Source organism: Muntiacus reevesi, chromosome 21, assembly GCF_963930625.1.
Source record: "Muntiacus reevesi chromosome 21, mMunRee1.1, whole genome shotgun sequence".
NCBI lineage: Eukaryota > Metazoa > Chordata > Mammalia > Artiodactyla > Cervidae > Muntiacus > Muntiacus reevesi.
This window is the reverse complement of record NC_089269.1, coordinates 4,794,515-4,814,688: the sequence shown is the minus strand read 5'-3', so window position 1 is coordinate 4,814,688 and position 20,174 is coordinate 4,794,515. Positions and strand designations below refer to the sequence as shown.

The 20,174-nt window shown below is 40.9% G+C and overlaps 1 long non-coding RNA gene across 1 annotated transcript in view; it reads right to left on the bottom strand.

Annotated features, from left to right (window-relative positions):
- Window positions 1–11,952: 11,952 nt before the first annotated feature.
- LOC136152364 (uncharacterized) overlaps window positions 11,953–20,174 on the bottom strand; it is a 41,491-nt gene continuing 33,269 nt past the window's right edge. The window contains exon 3 of the long non-coding RNA XR_010660203.1: window positions 11,953–11,986. This is a non-coding gene — a long non-coding RNA (uncharacterized lncRNA). The remainder of the gene's footprint in view (window positions 11,987–20,174) is intronic.

Genomic DNA, 20,174 nt, shown 5'->3' with positions numbered 1-20,174 from the left:
TGTATCATTTTGACTCTCTCTCTTATTTACAGCTAATACTAAAATGTAAAAGGGCTTCCCAGGTGACTCAGTGGTAGAGAATTCAGCTACCAGGGCAGGTGACCCAGGAGATTTGGGTTCCATCCCTGAGTTGGGAAGATCCCCTGGAGGAGGAACTAGCAACCCACTCCACTCTTCTTGCCTGGGAAATCCCATGGGTGGAGGAGCCTGGCGGGCCACAGTCCATGGGGTTGCAAAGAGTGGAAAATGACTAAGCGACTGAATGCACACACACACACACACACACACACACACGAGTGAAATGTAAAATGAAAACAATGTTAAGTTGAATTTTTCTTAGATTGAGCGTGTGTGTGCCAAGTCACGTCTGACTCTTTGTGATGCTATGGACTGTGGCCCACCAGGCTCCTCTGTCCATGGGGTCCTCAGGCAAGAATACTGGAGTGGATTGCCATGCCTTCCTCCAGGGGATTATCCCGACCCAGGGATGGAACCCAAAACTCTTATGTCTCCTGCATTGGCACGTAGGCTCTTCACCACAAGCGGCACACTCAGATTAAGTCAGAAGCCCCTCTCTTAGACGAAGTTCCAGTAACAGTGTGAAAGTGTTAGTCACTCAGTTCTGTCCAACTCTTTGCAACTCCATAGACTGTAGCCCGCCAAACTTCTCTGTCCATGGGAATTTCCAGGCAAGAATACTGGAGTGGGGTGCCATTTCCTTCTCCAGGGATCTTCCTGACCCAGGGATTGAACCCACGTTTCCTGCATTGCAGGCAGAGTGTTTACCATCTGAGCCACCAGCAAAGCCCTTATTAATACTGCAAATGTTCTCAAATAGCAGACATTAAAAGAATAAATTAATGTTGTGTTACTATATAGTTATAGATATCTTTATATCAGTAGTTACAGAAACTATATATGCAAAACGAAATATACAGTACATGGGTATTAGTCGCTCAGTCATGTCCAACTCTTGGCAACCCCCTGGACTGTAGCCCGCCAGGCTCCTCTGACTATAGACTTCTCCAGGCAAGAATACTGGAGTGGGTTGCCCCCTTCTCCAGGGTATCTTCCCGACGCAGGAATTGAACCTACGTTCTCCACATTGCAGGCAGATTCTTTACTATTTGAGCTACCCAGGAAGCCCCATATACTCTATAGTATAACATAGTATATTTGCAGAGAAGACCCATTTCTAAGTAACCCAAAGATATTTGGAAACCATTTATGCTTACAGCTTTCTTAGATACTGGCATTCAATACCATTTAAGTAGAACAATTTAATAACAGCAGATAATTTGGGTTACACCACTAAGGTGGCAAAAAGCATGTTTCAATATACTATGGTTTTGTACAATGAAACACTGATAAATTAATTCTTGACCAAAAAGAAAATGCTTAGGCTTCCTTTTGAATCACAAGCATCGTCATTCATTGCTTTCTACCTGTCTCTGTGTTTCTACCAGGTAGGCTGCTTATCCCAGATCTGGTAAGAACTGCACAGACAGAAATATTGACAATTCATATGCAACTTACGAAAATCATTAAAAAGAGATTCAAGAACTGACATGGCGGAATTTTGGTGTTTTAGTTTTTCTCATTTAAAAAGTTTCTCATTATACTTTAGCATTTGAAAAGAAACAAATATTTCTAATACTTCCTTCCAGGTCTATATAAATTCCTCCTAATTTCACTCTTCTCCTCTGTAGAAACCAAATGTGTATCTAGTTTACATAGGCACAGCATAGGACAAAGGCTCCTAGTAAGTAGATGCTCCTATTTCATTCAGCGGATATTTACTACAAATGTGTGCAAACTCTGTATAAAGTGCTGGAGTACTAGGAATCGTGTAAAGATACATACAAAGGATAATCAGCTTTCCTGATTTGTAATTTTAAAAAATAAAATGAATACAAATAAAATAAAATAGTAAAGAGAAGAAATGAAATAAAATGATAAAATGAAAAAGGATGGGGAAATTATTTTTCTACCTCTTGGGCTCCTTCTTATATGATTATCATATTGTTGTTCTACATTTTGCTAAATTACTATAAAAAGCTTAAAGGCAGAGTCTATCATATTTTCACCCTATCTTTAACATCTGCCATAATGAAGAAAAGGCTTCCTGGTGGCTCAGGCAGTAAAGAATTCGCCTGCAGTGCAGGAGACCTGGGTTCAATCCCCAGGTTGGAAGATCCCTTGGAGGAGGGCACAGCAACCCACTCCAGTATTCTTGCCTGGAGAATGCCCGTGGGCAGAGGAGCCTGGCAGGCTGCAGCCCATGGGGCCGCAGAGTCGGACACAGCTGAGCGCCTAAGCACAGCACATAATGAAGAATATAAATTTAAGTGAGTAAATAAACATTAAAATGTCGCATACGAGAGAAACAAAATGCGATGAGCACTAAAATCAACACTGTGAATGCAACTGCCTCAGGTACTAAAGAAACAGCTTATTGTTATCTGAAATAAATGATGTAAATGTTTTCTCAAATTTTTATCTCAAAATCCACCATTTGTGATTTGAGGTGGGGACTTCAGAAGTTAGAAACAGCATTCTTAGCAATATTTAGAGCCAAATCTAAATCTTTGACGAGTAGTTCAGGCTGGATTTCTAGGTTTATCATAACAGGATGTAATTTTGTATATAAATATGCATGTGATTTTCTAAATATTAAAAGATTCTTCTCTAGTCATGTTCCTCATGGAGAAAGAGTCCGAGCAAAAACCAAACGCTGAAACAAGGCCCCTACTTTTTAAATTGCTTTTACTGAGTGGGAGGGGATCCTGGCAGCACCTTATTACCTAATCCCATGGAAGAGCTGAAATATAGATGATTCTAGCAGCCCACAGTTGCTACAGTTCTGAAACATGGAACAAATAACATGAGCTCCCTCAAACACACACATCTGCACATGGACCAACTTCCATCCAGGAGATGGCCCTGACCCCTTTAGAAATGGCAGAGTAAATCGAGAAATCAGCTCCAAGGATTCTGTCCTTCTGCTCTGCCTCAGGGACCCAAATTCAAATCCTAATGGTTCTGAGTTTCCACGACCAAACCCAAGAACAAGGGGCGGAAGACCTGAAGGCTCACAAATAGCCCGTCCAAGCTCTTCAGTGGAGACAAGACAGTTTTATCCAACATCCTTGGGAAAATGTGAATGATCTGTCGGGGACTGAACTGCTTCACCCCTTTGTATGTAAGTTGTTCCTTACCCTCTCCTTTGGCACATTTGCCCTCCATTTTCTCTGCTCACTTCATCAGCTTTTCTCCAAGCTGTCTCAATTGACTTGGGCTCTGCTCTCTTCAGGAACTTAGAGAAAACTGCATTCATTAGCCAAATAACTGAATCATACGTTTCTTTTCGATATATTGGGGAGTAGGGGGAGGTGCTTTGGGATTTCTTTAATAGCTTTTTAGAAAACAACTCCTTAAATTATTCTATTTTAAATCTTTGAAATGCTGTCTGGCTTTCTCTGATAGCGTGGTAACATTGCACTAAAACCCTGGCGTGTTAGGCAAACCTATTTCTGTCGTCAGTACTTCACTGCGAACAGCAGGGGGCAGTAGCATACCAAAAATGGTGGAGACTGCCTCCGCTCTCAGAAAGACTGTTGCATCGCGGCACTGGATCTGTTTCCCAGCCCGATGATCTCAGCTCTGCGATGAAGCCTTTTGTTTTGTGTCCTATTTTACAATGCACTGTTCAGTTTTCTGTGAGTGGTGGCTTATTCACACAGCATTTCACTGTCAGTTTAGCTTAACAAAAAAAAAAAAAAGGTGAGAAAAAAAAGGGGAAGGAGAAAATTAAAGTGCAGCCAAACGAAATACAAAAAGACAAGGAAGCCTGCCTAGGTATAAAGTTTGTCCCTTCTCTGTTCCCATCCACTGCAATCTTGAACATAGTTTTTCTGGATTACAGATTTAACTTACCCTTAAGCCTTCCCACATAGATGCACGCATTTCATTTTACCGTCTCTGTCGTACAGTTCCCTGTTAAAACAACAGATATCTTTATAAAAAGGAAAAGCTGTTCTAAGCTGAACACTTTTTAAAAGAATTCAAAAAAACTTCTATGTTGTGTGTGAGCCTTTGGTCAACATCTCTGTATAGAATTTTTACATTTTTCTGCCTTTTAAACATTTATTAGTCAAGATACATTTTATTGTTATGTTTCATTAAAGTTATTCGCCTGTGAATTCACACCTTCAGCTAAATGGCAAAAAAGCTAAAGTTGAGAAGCTACAGCTGATGAATTTGGGGGTAGAATATAACATGGAAACTAGAACATCAAAGGTTTGAGAATATATTCAAGGATCATTTCCACTGCATTGGAAGGTGTTTCCTAATCCAACCTTCAAAATCAGCAGAGATTAAACTATTTCACGCATAATTTGAGTTACACCTTAAAATATAAAAATGCTAAGACTGGCTTCTTTTCCCACCTAGGCTGAAATTCCCAGATTTATTAATTTCCCAGAGTTATTAATTTATTACTGTGGGATGGCAGAGGTAATATTATTTCAACATCTGGCAACAAAATTCCTCTTAAGGGATATTCCTTCCCTCCGTGAGACAGAGGGCCCTATCTGACGCTTTGACTTACCCCTTCCGGCCTGTCTCCCAGTATTCAGCTGCACACAGCACTCAGCCACACCAGCCTCGCTGCTGGTCTTTGAAAACACACCAAGGAATCATGTGTCTCTAGGCCCTGCTGTTCTCTCAGTCAGGATAAATCTTGCTTCACTTATCTAAATGACTCATTCCTTCACCTACTTCAGGAGAATGTCCAGGGGCTTCCCTGCCGGGCCAACGCTCTGTGCCCCCAATGTCGAGGCCCCAGGCTGACTAGATCTCATATGCCTCAACCAAGAGTTTGCTTGCCACACCTGAGACCAGAGTAGCCAAATCAATAATAATTTTTTTTTAAAGAGTACGTCCAGAAGTCAGTTTCCCCATGAGACTTTCCCTGACCACCTTCTTAAAACAGAAAATTTCCCCAGCATTTCCTGCACTCCCTGTCCTCCTTTATCTTCCTCATTCGTACTTACCATCAAATATGCCACATATTACATGTAAATATAATAAAAATGAGTTATCTGAGACCAAACATATCAACTAATAGGGACTTAACCCCCATATTACAAGGACAAACAAATCAGTTGATTCTAAAGCAAAATCCAACTTTTTGCTGCACATAAAAGACAAACACATACCGAAAACAAAATAATTCAGAAATGTTAATAATGAAAGGAGGCAAAAAGTTATACCAAGAAAATATAAAGAAAGAACTAATATTTTGAAATCCAATTAAACAGAATTTAGAAACCAAAGCCTATTACCAAGTTAAAGAGCACTTTACAACTTTAAAGGCTACAATCACAGTGAAAATAAAATATTTATGAAAGATATGCAGCAAATAACACAGTAGCTTCTTTCACTTAGCAGAAACTACAAGAGATTCAAAGAGACTAGAAATACATAATAATAGCAGACTTTAGTATACTTCTCTTAATCCAAGACCAAAAATAGCACCAAAAACACTTATAATAGTTGAGTCTATAGTTACATACGGAGACATCTATACCTCAATAAATTATAGTAAGAAAAATACAAATATTCTCCATCAATGACATAATAAAAGTATGAATCCATAACAAGCAAAGCACAAGAAAACCTTCCCACCTTGAAATTTTAAGTTTTCTATTAAACTTAGCTTAGCTCAAGGAAAAACAACAACTGATAATGAAATTTTCTAGAAAAAAAATAATGAAAACATGATATCAGGGTTTATAGGATACTGCTAAAAAGTGTTCAGAAAAAGATTCATGAATTTAAAAATTTATATCAATAAAAATGAGAGAAGATGAGTTAGATATTATACTCAAAAAGTTATACATGTTTAAGGCTTGTTTTTTTTTTTTTCCATTTTGGACTTAATTTTCTTTTTAATTAAGCAACCTAGACTTGAAAACAACCTGAAGCAAATCTAGCTGTATCAAACAGTATTTAGCACTTTTATAATTCATTATCACATTGGTACTGTTATTTTGAAACTACTATATATACTAAGGGAAGAAGTAAATATGCAATCATTCAACATTTGGAATCATGCTTTTCAGCAGAAAAGAGATGCAACATAAAATCAAATAAGTAGAAAATTAAATAATCTTCCATTAAAATTGGAATATCAGCACAAATTTACGATTTCTTTTTCTTTGAAAAACCACATAATTCCTACATCTTGTATTTAAAAGTCTGAGAAGTAACAATAAGCCTTTTAGTTATGAAGATCCTATGGGCACAGACTGTGGTCACTAAATACCATTTTCAGTGAAAGCAATGAAGACTCTTGAGAAATGTCTCATTCTAGGTGTGGAACAGTAAATGAGACTATTCCAGTATGAGACTGGGACTCAGGGTCTTCATATATTTAAGCAATAAGCAATTATAGAGGAAAATAGAGGAGATGACTCTAGTTACATTACCAACAAACTGAAAAGTTATCCTAGGAGTAAATTTCATAAAAACTGTGCAAAATCTATATGAGAAAAACTTAGAAGCTTTTCTGAAAGATAGAAAACTGTGACTTGAATAAAAGGAAAAATAAACCTTGCTCCTCAATTGAATAATAAAAAATTATAAATTAATGCCATTTTTCAAAGTATGTTTCATGTAGCTAGTTTCTGTAGTGTACATAGAAGAAATAAATAACCAAGATTATTTCCGCAAACCAGGAAATCAAAATAAGAAAACAGCAATAAGCTATTTTGTCAATAACTAACTCTACCAGATATTGAAATATACAGTTTCTATAATTTAAAGAGTATATTATTATCATTTGAGTAGACAATCAGATTAATGGAAAAAATAGAAAATATAGATGTAGAGCCAAGAATGATGTGAAAATTTATGTATGTGATAAAAGGGGTATCTCAAATCACTGGGAGATAAGTGGACTTTTGAAAATTAAATGCTGTTAGAACAGCTAGGTAGGTCTTTGAACTAGGAAAAAAGTGGATACAACATTACCCAAGTGGAATTCCAGCCAATAAAGGCCAAAAATTTTAACATGAATCTTAGAATGAAGACCAATTTGATTATCCAAATAGAAAGACATTCTGGAAAACCACTGGTCTGAACTTTCCAAAAAAACCAATGCCAGAAAAAAACAATAAGCAAAACAGGCTGAGGTAGTCGTGTCAACTGAAGGAAGCCAGAGTCTTGATAACTAAAATCAATACGCGATCCTTGTTAAATCATGAATTTATAGTTTACAAACAAGTATAGCGGAAGCAAGGATTGAGAGTGGGGGGAACCATCCAGGAAATTCTAATATGGATTATATACTAAATTACAGCAATGTACCAATGTCTAGTGCATTCCGACTCCAGATGTTGGAAAAACCTAGTGATACATATCCTAACGACACGCCAGTGTGATGCTATTGGACAGCAGTCCTCATGGGGGCGGTTCTGCCTCCCCTCCCCGGCACAGCGCGTCTGAAAACATTCCTGGTGGTCACAGCTGGGGAGGGAGGCAGGGCTGCCACGGGTATCTAGCAGCCTCTAAAGCCAGGGGCGCTGTAAACACGCACAACGCACAGAACAGCGGCCCCGCTCCCCGCACAAGAAAGAAACCTCGGGCTCAAAGTCAGCGGCGCCGCAGTTGACAAGCCCCGATGTAGGAGCATCCCTGATTCTCAGGGGAGAGTGAGACACTGGGCGTCCCTGGGGGCTCAGCCGGTAAAGAATCGGGCTGCAAGGCAGGAAACCCAGGTTTGATCCTTGGGTCCAGAAGATCCCCTGGAGAAGGGCAGGGCTACGCACTCCTGCATTCTCGCCGGGAGAATTCCATGGACAGAGGAGCCTGGCGGACCACAGTCCACGGGCCTGCAGAGAATTTGTCACCACTGAGCGAGTGCGCAACACACACACACACACACACGCACACACACACACACACACACACACACGACACATTAGCCTGAATTAAATGAGACTGCCTTCTGCTCAGTGCACATATCCGCAGTACTGAAGGGTGCCGGGATGCAGGGCTCACGGCTGTCAACTGTCCAGCAAGCAAGCACCGTTCGCCTCCCCCCGCGCCGCGCCCCGCCCCCGGCGCCGCCGCAGCGGGGTCGCACTCCTCCGGGGCGCGCGGACCGCGGGCCTGCGCGCCGGGAGGAGCCCGCGCGCGGCCTCTGCGCAGGCGCCGGGGGCGGGGCGCCCACGCGGCGCGTCCAGCTACAGCTGTGCGCGGGGGCCTCGCGGTCCGCGCGGCTGCCGGCAGCCGCGGAGAGGAGGGAGCGCTCCGCCGGGCGCGCCGCGGCTTCTGCGCGAGCGACGACGCTGCCTTCCCCGGCCCACCCCGTCTCCCCTGCGCCCCGCGGAGGGCTGCAGGGAGCATCCTTTATCCTTCGCAGCGTTTCTCCTCCGCCGGGAAGAGCCAGTGTCTTTGGCCCCCGTGCCTGGCCACTCCCAGGCTGGATTCTTCGGAGGTGGGCTGCTGCACACTCCTTGGTGGATTCTGACTTCCCGGGTCGGACGAGCCCGGGCAGTACTGCATCTCCTGACCAGGGATCGAAAGTGCCCTGGTAGGCTGCCTCCACACCCGGCTTGTCGTCAGGAAGAGCTTACCCAGGTAACATTTTTAAATACCTTAAGTTTTCAGCCTAGAGTTTCTTAAGGGGTCGGCAGACTTTTTCTGTTAAAAAAAAAAAAAAAGGCCAGAGCGCAGGCGTTTTACGATTTGCAGCCCAGGAACAGTCGTTTTTGTCGCTTGTCTTTTTTTTAACAATCTCATAAAAAGGTAAATAAATAAATAAAACGCTCTTAGCTTCGAACTTTACAGAAACATGAGGATTACAGCGTTTAGACTACAGTCTTTCAATTTACCCAGCACGGGGCTAGAGCTTCAGCCCCCAGTTCAACCCCAGTTTGGCAGTAGACTCAGGTTCCCGGAGGACTGCGACCCACCCGGCGAGGGACTGGGCGCCGCCTCCCGAGGCTGAGCTTGCCGCCTCTGGGCCCTACACCTGCACTTGGGCTTTCCCGATGCGTGTGGCCAGTGCTGAGTTACCAGCACTCAGCAGAGCTGCCGGGAAATCCCGAGACCCACAGCCACGCCCTCCTTCACGCCAAAAGAGCAATCTCTTCCCACCTGGGAGCAAAACCCAGAGCCCTACGCTGAGACTAGATGAGTATAAACAATACCAGATCTCACAATGCAGCGTCAGCTGTATGTGTAATTTGCATAGCATTTTTTCCATTGATAAATGTAATATATTTATGCCCACGATGGTAACTTGGGAAATGCTGAAAAGTAGATAGAATAAAATAAAAATTCAGCATACTCCCAAGCCACAAAAATGAACTATCAAGATGCTTATGTATTTGTTTAGTTGGTCTTTTAAATGTATATGAATAGGATAACTTACTGAACTGGATTTCTAAAAAATGTTTCTTAATCAACTTTTGATTGACCAGGAAAGTGGTCAAATTGTAAACGAACAGTTCAATAAACTTTCGACGGCTAACACAAACATATCCTTACATCTACCACACAGATTGAGAGATAAGACATACCTAGCTCCTCCAGCCCCATATTCAGTCAAGGGCAGCTTCTCCCCAAATATAACCATTGTCTTATCCTCAAATTCATAGATTAGTTTAATTGCTTCAAATTCACATGAACTGAATTAATCAGTAAATATCCTGTAATATTTTATTTCTTTCCCTCCATATTACATTTGAGATTCATTCAGTGTTGCATGTAATGTCTGTGTATTTTGTCTTATGCTATACAGCATTTAATTGTGTGAATATACTGCAACTTATCATTTATACTGTTGTTTTTTAAATTTAAACTATACTGAGATTTAGTTCCCATACCCTACAATTTTCATCCATTTAATATGTACAGTTTAGTATTTCTGTAGTATATTTACAGATAAGTGCAACCACTGGCAGGCACAGTCAATTTCAGAACATTTTCATCACCTCAAAACAGCTCTATACTCTAGCTATTACTCCCCTTCCCTGCATCCTTTCCAGACCGAAGCAACTACTTTTTGCCTCTATAGATTTGCCTATTCTAGACAGTTCATAAAACTGGTCCCTTATACTGAAACTGAATATTGTGATTGGTTCCTTATACTGATAGTGAATATTCATGTTACTTCCAGGTTTGGAGCTGGAAATACAAGTAATAATTGTGAACATCATTATACTTAATCAGCATGTTATATGCATCTAAAGCTATGTATGTATCAAATAGATACATATTTCTATGCGATATATATCTAAAAGTAGAACAGCTCCAACATAGATTATATACATGGTTAGCTACAGTTGATGGTGCCAAACAATTTTCAAATTTACACTCCCACCAGCAGCAGATGAGACTCTTCATTGCTCCACACCCTCACCAACATTTGGTGGTTGTGTGGTTTCAATTTACACTCCTCCGATGACTAATGGGAAAAGAGTATCTTTTCATGTAACGCTTTTAAGGTCTTCATTTCATTTTTGGAGGGGTTGTCTTTTTCTGTCTGATTTATATATTCTAGATGTGAGTCCATTTTCATTTATGAGTACTGCAATCAAACAGATACTTTTTCTTATCTGACTTGCCGTTTAACCATCTCATTGTTAAATGTTAATAATGACTGTAAATTTTAAACTTTTACTGAAGTCTTAATTTCTCAGTCTTCTTCTATGGTTAGTACCTTTGCTATCCTAAGAAATCATCGCCTACAAGAACCTTCTCCTATTTTTACCATCTAAAAACATGTTTTTCTTTGCATCTTCTAATCCACTAACCACAAATCGGTTTTGGACTATGGTGTGCAGTAAGAGTTAATTTTTTTTTCATACAGCTGTCCGGCTGATCCAGGGGCTTTCCTCGAGACTTCTTTTCTCCTTGTCCTGCAGTGTAACCTTTCTCATAAATCAACAGAAACATGAATCAGTACAGATATTGGAATTAATAGGCAAGGTCCTTAACCATGACAGATATATAAAGGAATCTTACTAAAATAAGATGTAATATATGAGGAAGTAGAGAATTTCAAGAGAGAAACAAATCTTTTTTTGTGAGATGGAAGTCCTACCACTGAAAAATACAATATCTGAAATTATTTGATAGGTTATCAGTAGGTTGGACACAATCATGAAAGCGTCATTAAACTTGAAGTCAGGTTGCTAGAAATCATCCAAATATAAGTGCACTGAGACAAAAATATGGTAAATAAACAAAGCATCAGTGACTGATAAGAATAGTATAAAAGTGGCCTAACATATATGAAATTTAACTCCTATACACATATACACTATACACTTATAGTATCAAGTGACCTAACATATATGAAATTTAACTCCTTCCTAATAAATCAAAGGGAGAGAACCTGGGACAGAAATATATTTGAAACAATACTGGCAAAAGCTTTCCAAAGTTGATCAACTCTCCATTCCCCAGGATATTTACTTGTTTTCAAGGAAGAGAGTGGATCCCAATACCCTAGCTTGCCATGAATGGAGTTTGGAAGTGAGCATAAATAAACTTCTACCTCTACATGAATGAGCAGCAGAACATTTTAAAGGCACACAAAATTGGGGGAAATACCTTATTTGGTGGAACTGTCCCAAACATTACTATACTTTTAACATAAATTTTGCTTACCCACTAAAGCCCAGAGTACCACCCCAATCCCAGTAATACCAAAATGTCCCCCCAGGTTTTCAGAATATCCCCTCAGCGCATAGTGTGGCCCTACGTCCATTGAGAGCCCCTCCGCCATGGGACCCGCCACTGCCCACTTCCCACCTCCTCATCCGGTGCTCACCTCTCTGAAACCACGCTGGCATCTTTCCATCTGAGGACTTTGGGGACGGCCTTTCTTGCTTCCTGGATGGTCCTCCCCCAAACATCCATATGACATGCTTTTCTCCTCCTCAGGTCTTTATTCAAGCATCAGTAAGACCTAGAAATGAAACGAAACAAAACAGAAAACTTGCATGTTCATTCCCCCATCCCCAGTTTATTTTTTATCTGTAGCCTTTATTTGAAATGCTATATATTTTAATTATTTAATTTCCTTACTGTCTCACCTTCCCCACTCGTAAAATACAAGTTTCAGTGAAGAGGGAGAGGAATTTACCAATTTTGTTCTCGGTAATGTCTTCAGTACCTTAAATGAGTGAATTTTAATGATAACATTTTTCTCAGAGATGGCATGTGGGCAACCTTAGTGTATTCCTAATAACCCCTAAATCTTTCAAGATATTCTTTCAGTGTTTCATGAATAAGAAAGTCCAGTAATTTTTACATTTTTAAAGTATGTTTGAGTGTCTTAGAAAAAAGGATTACAGTGCTAAAAGCTCCAGCTTTTTACCAAAGAGAATAAGAAATGTGATATGGTTGTTTCCAAAGCAACAAAAAGCTTTACCTCATTAAGTAGACAGAGGGCTTCTCCTTATTAGATTGAAAAATCCAATCAAATAGCTGAGGGCTGCCTCACAAAGAAAAAATACTTAGAGCTGTCATCACAAAGAAATTTGCCTATTCAATTATAAGCTAATTTGTACCAACTTTTTTTTTCTTCAGGCATTCAGGCATCAGGATCAATGATGAACTTTCAAAAAGAAAAAAGATGGAAAAATCATTGAAATTATCATAATCTGTGCTCACAACTAAATGAGTGTTTCCTTGTAGCATGTGCAGAGTCAAGGGAAATTATATTCCTGTATCATACAGTCTACCAACAACCTATCTGCATACTGTCTTCATCTAGACTATTCTTGAAAGCAGAGCCTGAGACAAATGTAGAGACATATTCTACTTGGAAATGTGGCCCTAGGGAACAAGGATGAGACAGAGGGGAGAAGACAGGTGGAAAAGGAAAGAATGTCCAAGCAAAACAGACAGTGTTATTGAGCGGTCCACTAGTGCTCTTGGCTGCTTAGTGCAGAAGCTTCCCAGGATCCTAATTAAACTGTGTCTCGGAATTGTCTGCCTGAGGAAGGAAAAGAAGCAGCATATGTCTCTCAGCTGACATCACCTGTGTGCTGCGGGCTGCTCCCACGGGGCAGCACCTCCCCACCCAGGAGAGCGTCACTGGTGCTACAGCATCACATGTGTCGCAGCAGAGGAGCTTCGGGACAGGAAGCTAGATTCTTGCTAGAAGCCTGGGATGAGGCACTGTCAGCGCAGAGGCAGGGGAAGCCTGCCCGGAGCTGTTCACCAAAGGCGCAGCTGGAACTGGAGGTGGGAGAGATGGGAGCCAGTGCGCAGGGGGCATCTCGGCAGCCTGGAGAACGTGCTGTTAGCCTTGTCTCAGTCTACACTCCCTCTCCTTTCCATCATCACAATTGCATTGTCCAGAACAGAGCTTGGCAGAGGGCTAAAGAGGAAGGCCAAATGTATTTCCTAGAAGCTGTATGTTAATAACTTTTAACCTTGAGTAATGCTCATAAGAAATAGAAAGTGACACTCGAACTTGAAAAAACTTAAGTTACTCCACCTGAAACATTTTACCGCTGGATAACAGTATTGGGTATCCTCTAAGTTCATGTAATCTGAGAAGCAATCATAAATTGGAGAAATAAAATCAACCATTTCTTACATTTCTATGAGCTTTATAAATCAGTGTCATTAGTTTCCCCTAAGATACTGCCTCTATTGTCACATAGCACTAGTGATAGAGAAATTACAACCAATGAAGGGAACACTGGTAGAAACACAGGAATGAAAAATGTTGGAGAAATTTCCATCACGTAAAGGGTTGGTATTAATATAGGTTGGAATCAGGGCAGGGCACGGGGCATAACTGCACATTTTGATTTGGGGTTCCTCTTTGAAGTTCCATTTTACCAGAAAAAGATTTTCTTTCTGCCTACATCCATGTGATTGCATAATCATCCTCTCTTCATCTGGTATGGATTTAGCATCAATAGGAATAAACTTTTGAGTTACTTAATATGACTTGAGTTCCTGCTGTTTGCTCTTAGCACAGTACATTGCATGTTAGACATGAAACATTACATCCAAACATTTCAGAACGCACGCTCATTTAAGGTATCAAAGTGTTGGTCGCTCAGTCTCCTCTGACTCTCTGCGACCCCGTGGACTGTAGCCCACCAGGCTCCTCTGTCTGTGGGATTCTCCAGGCAAGAATACTGGAGTGGGTTGCCATTTCCTCCTCCAGGGGATCTTCCCAACCTAGGGATTGAACCTGGGTCTCCCACATTGCAGGCAGACGCTTTACCATCTGAGCCACCAAGGAAGGCATACCCAGGATGCTTACCAAAACTAATCATATGACTGATCACAAATCATCTGAACAAATCTCAAATGACTGACATCCTATAAGAGTATGAAATCAGAAATCAATTATATAAAGGTTAAAAAAAAGTTTCCCAAATGGTAGCAATGTAAGGAACATACCACTAATGATGACTGAGTCAAACTATAAATCAGAGTGGTATTTAGAAAATATTTTGAAATGAATTCTAATGAAAATACAACATATCAAAACTTGGTGGGATGCTGTGAAAGCACATGCTTATGGGAAATTTATATCTCTAAATATCTAAGTATCTTAGCAACTTTACAAAATGGTTAGCTGTCAGAGTTTCAAGAAGCTAGAAAAATTGTGTGAAGCAGCTTTTCAGACATTGGACAACCGGAAGCAAAGGACTGGTCGCTGAGCAGGTGAGCCAAGGTGGCCCTACCACTGCCCTGCCTTTCCGGGGTTAAGCGCTCTGGATCGCATTGCAGGAGGAGGAGCTCGAGCAGAGGAGTGTTGCTGAGTTGAGGAGACAAAGATTGGTATTGAATGGGACAGGTGTCTTTTGAGTTTTCAAGGCAGAGTATCAGCAAGAAAGAAGGTATGCAGAGAAAGCATTCCCAGAAATTTGCTTACACATCCTTCTGTGCCCACTGCTAAATACTAAACAATTCCCCAAACTAGCATGAGAGCAGGAAACATTTAACTTCCATCCAGCCATAGTGGAGAGTCCTCAGAGAACTCCAAACTTTTACTCGGATCTCAGGAAGTTACACATTACATGGTATCTCTAAACTAGCCTGACGATAAAATCTACACTAGACTTGCTCAAAAAACAAGCCTCAGTAACATGAAGTGATCCTCAGGTAACTACGTGCAAGACCCTCCAAGAAGCACGTGTAAATATGGGATTCAATTTATAAGAGACGTACTTGGGGAAATGCGTCTAAGGGTTGAAAAGAGGAAGCCAGAGGAGCAGAGTCTTCAGACTGCCTAACATGTCTACCCCTTTGAAAGAAAGGAAGAAGGCTGAGAAGCAAGAGTCCCAGACTGCAGCACAATTCCAGGAGGGATCTCACCAGATGTCAGCAGAGAGGGCAATGTCAGTGGAGAAGCCCGCTAAGCAGGACAGCTTAAGACATAACAGTTACGGAAAAGGGAACTGCTTTCTCCACACACCTGACTGTGACTTGCAAACCCATGCTTAGTGTAACAGCACCTGAGTTTTCAAGCAGGACGGGTAGCCAGGGGGGTAGAGAAAACCATCTGTACTTAGTTCTTTAACATAGCCCACAAGGCACTGTGAGACTAGTGAGGACTTTATGATACTATGTTCTGTGATACATTAGTGCCCTAGGGTGTGAATTGATGGTCAGAGAAAAACAAAGCTGGAAGGTTTCTTTGGTGCCAGATTCTCAAAGCCGTTCATATGGGCAAGTTTAGCACAGCTCTTCAAAGGAGATGATCCAGCTCCTGCGGCCGCTTGTGATCTACCATTCAGATCCCCTTCAAGGCAGCACTTGCTCCTCATTTGCTGGGAGCATTGTCAGCAGGTAGCCTGTAGCCGTCTGCCGTCCTCGGGAACTGCCTCAGCCTCAGGGAACTGCTCCACGGAGGTCGCCCCCGTTGGTGATGTTGCCCGTATCCAGTGACCTACCAGTGCAAGATGACGAAGCTGTCCTTTGGCCCGTCTCAGGACAACTGAAGGTCATTCCAACCCCTGATTGGATTGTTGGATTTGAATTACAACACAGCTTTTCCTTCTATCCACTCCTGCTGCTTTCCCTCTGTTCTGCAAATACTGGTTTCTACAAGCACTCTGCTTAATAAACATCCTGCAGGTTATGCTTCATCTCAGAGTCTGCATCCTAGAGAACCCAGGCTGAGATGCCCCACTTCCCAATTCTGTCTGCCCACCAAAGCCTTTCTTCACTGAGTATCTAATGAGCACAAAGACAGGAAACATTTTGATGCTGGTAAGTATGAGTGTGAGAACTAAGTGCTTGTGTGGGATGTGAGGGACGGGGGCCTGAGCCTGAACACCAGCCCATGAGTCCTTTGCAATTTGAAACCAGGTCAATATTGAGATGACGTTGTTTGGTCACTAGGTCATGTCCGATTCTTTTCGACTGCATTGACTGCAGCCCGCCAGGCTCCTCTGTCCATGGGATTTCTCAGGCAAGAGTACTGGAGTGGGTTGCCATTTCCTCCTCCAGGGGATCTTCTCAACCCAAGGACTGAACTAGTGTCTCCTGCATTGGCAGGCACATTCTTTACCACCAAGCCACTAGGCAAGACCCTTGTCTGATTCTGAAAATGCTACAGAACCCATTAGCTATTGAGGCGGATGGAGAAGATCTAAATATTGGGTGACCTATGCAAATAAATTTTCATTTATCCTGTAAAAATGCTAGAAGTGATCAGTGAGGTTGGATGAAATGCAGCCATTTTTGTCTGACAAATACAAATATTTTGTCTTCACTGCTGCCTTGGGATATTCAGTGGGAGAAGAAAAAGGAAAAGTATAATGAAAGCCTTTGAAAATCATTTTCCAAGAAATGAAAACTAGGCAGTAGGACTTCCACAAAACTGAAAACAGAGATCTTCAGAACTGGAAAGTCTATCCTAAAAAAGTCCACTGAATTATAAAACACTTATTTAAATATTTGTGTTCGGCAAGTCACTGACTAACACCATCTCAAGATGTATTATTGGGAAAAAAAAGTCTGGAATAAATATTTGTTACAAATCTTTGAAATAATCCTTTTTGTATTTTAATACTGCTCTGAAACAAGGCGCTGGCTCGAAAGGCTTGCACTTAAATGATCAGAGACAGCGAGCTGCCAGACTGCATAACCAGCACAGAGCAATGCCCAAATGAGATGAGATGTACGCAGCCTCTACAAACATGGCTTGGCGAGGAGTCTGCCTCCGCTCACTTGAATAAGCTACTGTCTATGGCTCACAAGAGTCCCGTTCTTAATGAGGTGGTGCATAGCAGCAGCACGCTGTGAGTCCAAATAGCAGATGGCAATACTGTTGAGTAGGCTGGCAGTCTGATGTCTAGCAGCCCACTGGCAGCAGTCATTATTAAACTGATTCATGTGCCCAAGGAAAACCTGTAGAAGATTCTCGGCAAATGTGAGCAGTGAGAAGCAAATGATCTGTCTGCTATTCCTACCTTCTATGGATACCTATATTTTAAAAAGTATTATTCCCCAAGGCACTCTCCAGAAAGAAGTGGCATGACGTGTGAACTGGAGGCCCTATTCCTTTCCTATATACTCATGTACCTTTAAATGTGATGGCCATGATTTCTCTCTCCAGTGAATCACCTTAACTCAAAGGAAATAGCTTCATAGCATTCACCCTATGGACTTAACGGCAAATATTCAATGATACGTAGCACTTACAGATTGTCTAAATAAGCTTCCATGTAAATGGTACTGCAAATGTAATAACAACATATTCTGTCTCACATAATGAAGCAGTGGCCTTTGTTCATGATCCATTTACCTGCAGCAGATAACACATCCCTGGGTGAAGGGCTTTTTATTATCACAGTTGTTTAGGAATGCTGACTAAGAAAGCCACTGACTTTATTTTATTTTATTTATTTAGTTTGGTCGCCCTAGCTTCACTCTCTTTGCACCAAGGTCAAAGCAGCTCCAGGTCTGAGGGCTGTTAGAGGCCAAAGTGCACAGTAGCTGGGGGTGGGGTGGAGAAATCCACTAGCTTTAGAAAACTGTTATCATCTAAGGGTTTTACACACACACACATTTAAAAAAAAAAACCTTGAAACTATTTGTTCTGAAAATTCTGTCTTTACAAATCAAAATGTTAAGTAAATGCCATTTTTTTCTTTTCAAATGTTAAAGGAATGCTATTTGTTATAAAGCCAATTTCTATACCTCTATATATTAATAAATTAGACTTAAAGATGAATAGGTATGATGATATTAATAGCGGCACTACAAAAGCTCAATTTGAATGTCAGCCACCTTACCAAAAGATAAATATGGTATTCTCTTTTAGAACAGATGAGTTCTAGTGATCATGAGCTGGATGGAAACTCTTTGCATAAATTTGTATGTACCAAGTAGCTGTTTTCTAATTTTCCAGGCAAGAATCCTGGAGTGAACTGCCATTTCCTTCTCCATTCTAATCCCCCACCTTTCATTAAAGCTGCTCTTATCAAAGACATCAATGATATCCATCTTGCCAAAATCAATTTCATTCTCACACTCGAACTTACTCTAACTTCCAGAGGCATTTAATGCAATCGATCACTACCACCTCCTTGAAACACTTTCTTGGCTCGATTTCTAGAACAGTGGTGCACCTGCCTGATTTCCCTCCTCTGCTGCTTCAATGCATTGTCCGTTTTCCTCGTGAAAATCCGGACCTTGTGACATCTGAATAGCCTTAGATATTCTCTGCATGCATTCTGACATGTGAATGAACTCAGACTTTCTGTTATGTGCACTTTAATGAGGGCAGGCACTGTGTCTGATTTACAGCACACGGTGAACACTCAAGTACTTGTTGAGGGAATAAATGAACACAGGAACAACATACTGTTTGATTGGACGAGTGTTAAGTACAATGATGATGGCCTGGAATTAAATGTTTCCTAATGTTATTGCTGCTGTTGCTGCTGCTAAGTCACATCAGTCGTGAATTTTGGGCATAAATATCATAATCCTTATTATTTTTTTATCTTTTTAGAATACAAAATTGAGGTTTAGGTAGGTCAAATAACTTGCTCAGTAACACGCAGCTTCAGATGATCAGAGCTGAGACTTGTATTCCTTTGTCCTAGTCCAAAGGCTGCTCTTAACTCAGTGTTCCATGTACTGATGAGTAGGAGAGAAAACACGAAGAGGACCCCTAGTTCCGCTTGCTTCTCTCCTCTGCCACAACTGTGTAGTCTTGAGGCTGCTGGTTCTGATGACAGTGGAACTAAAAATGCTATTTTTTCTCACATTCAAGATAAAAAAAAGACCTATTCCCCTTATCTGTAAAACAGAGATGAAAATACTATCAATCGACCTTCCATAGATTGTTACTTTTAGGGTGAAATAAGATAATGGATATGCTAAATATAAATCACCATACAAAAATATGGGTGGTTTCCATTCAATAATTATTACTACTGGGAGATACTGAATGAAGTGCTGAAGTAGGGAGGCACAAAATCTTACTCACAGGAACAGACTAAAGGAGCAGGAAGAAGACAATCAGGAAAGAGCTATATTTAGTCAATAATATTGCATTAACTTTGCAAAGTGACAGAAAAAAAATTTTATATAAAAAAAGGAGCTAGAACATTCTTCATCTACTTAACACTTATCAGTTAGGGAAAGAAAGAGTTAATGTTCTCTAGTTCCCATGTAAAAGATAATGAACACCCACTACAAAATTACAGAATTAAAGGTTCATTGACTTAGCCATACTATAATTTTTTTAACAGCCAAAAAAAGAAAATCATAAGGATAAAAGCCTGATGCTGTGAAATAAAACTAGCATTTCTGTAGTTTATTCATTTTGTGCTTGTGTGGTTTCTACCTTCCATTGACTCCAGAGGCATTACAATTAGCATCTCCCAGGGATGACTGGAGATGGCGGAGGCAGGGGAAATTAGGTTAATGAGGCAGTACAGAGGAAGGCAATCCCGTGAACTTCTGGTCCTCAGAATGTATAGGTCTTTGAACTGTAATCAGGTAGCCACAGTTAGGAGCACTCCCAAAATTTCCTTTCACTACTGGATTCCAGGTTGTAATATTAAGTTATTATAGAAAATGGTGACCAAGACAACTTAAATTCTGATACTTTAGTTTACTATGAGGGCTTCCCTCATAGCTCAGTTGGTAAAAGATCCGCC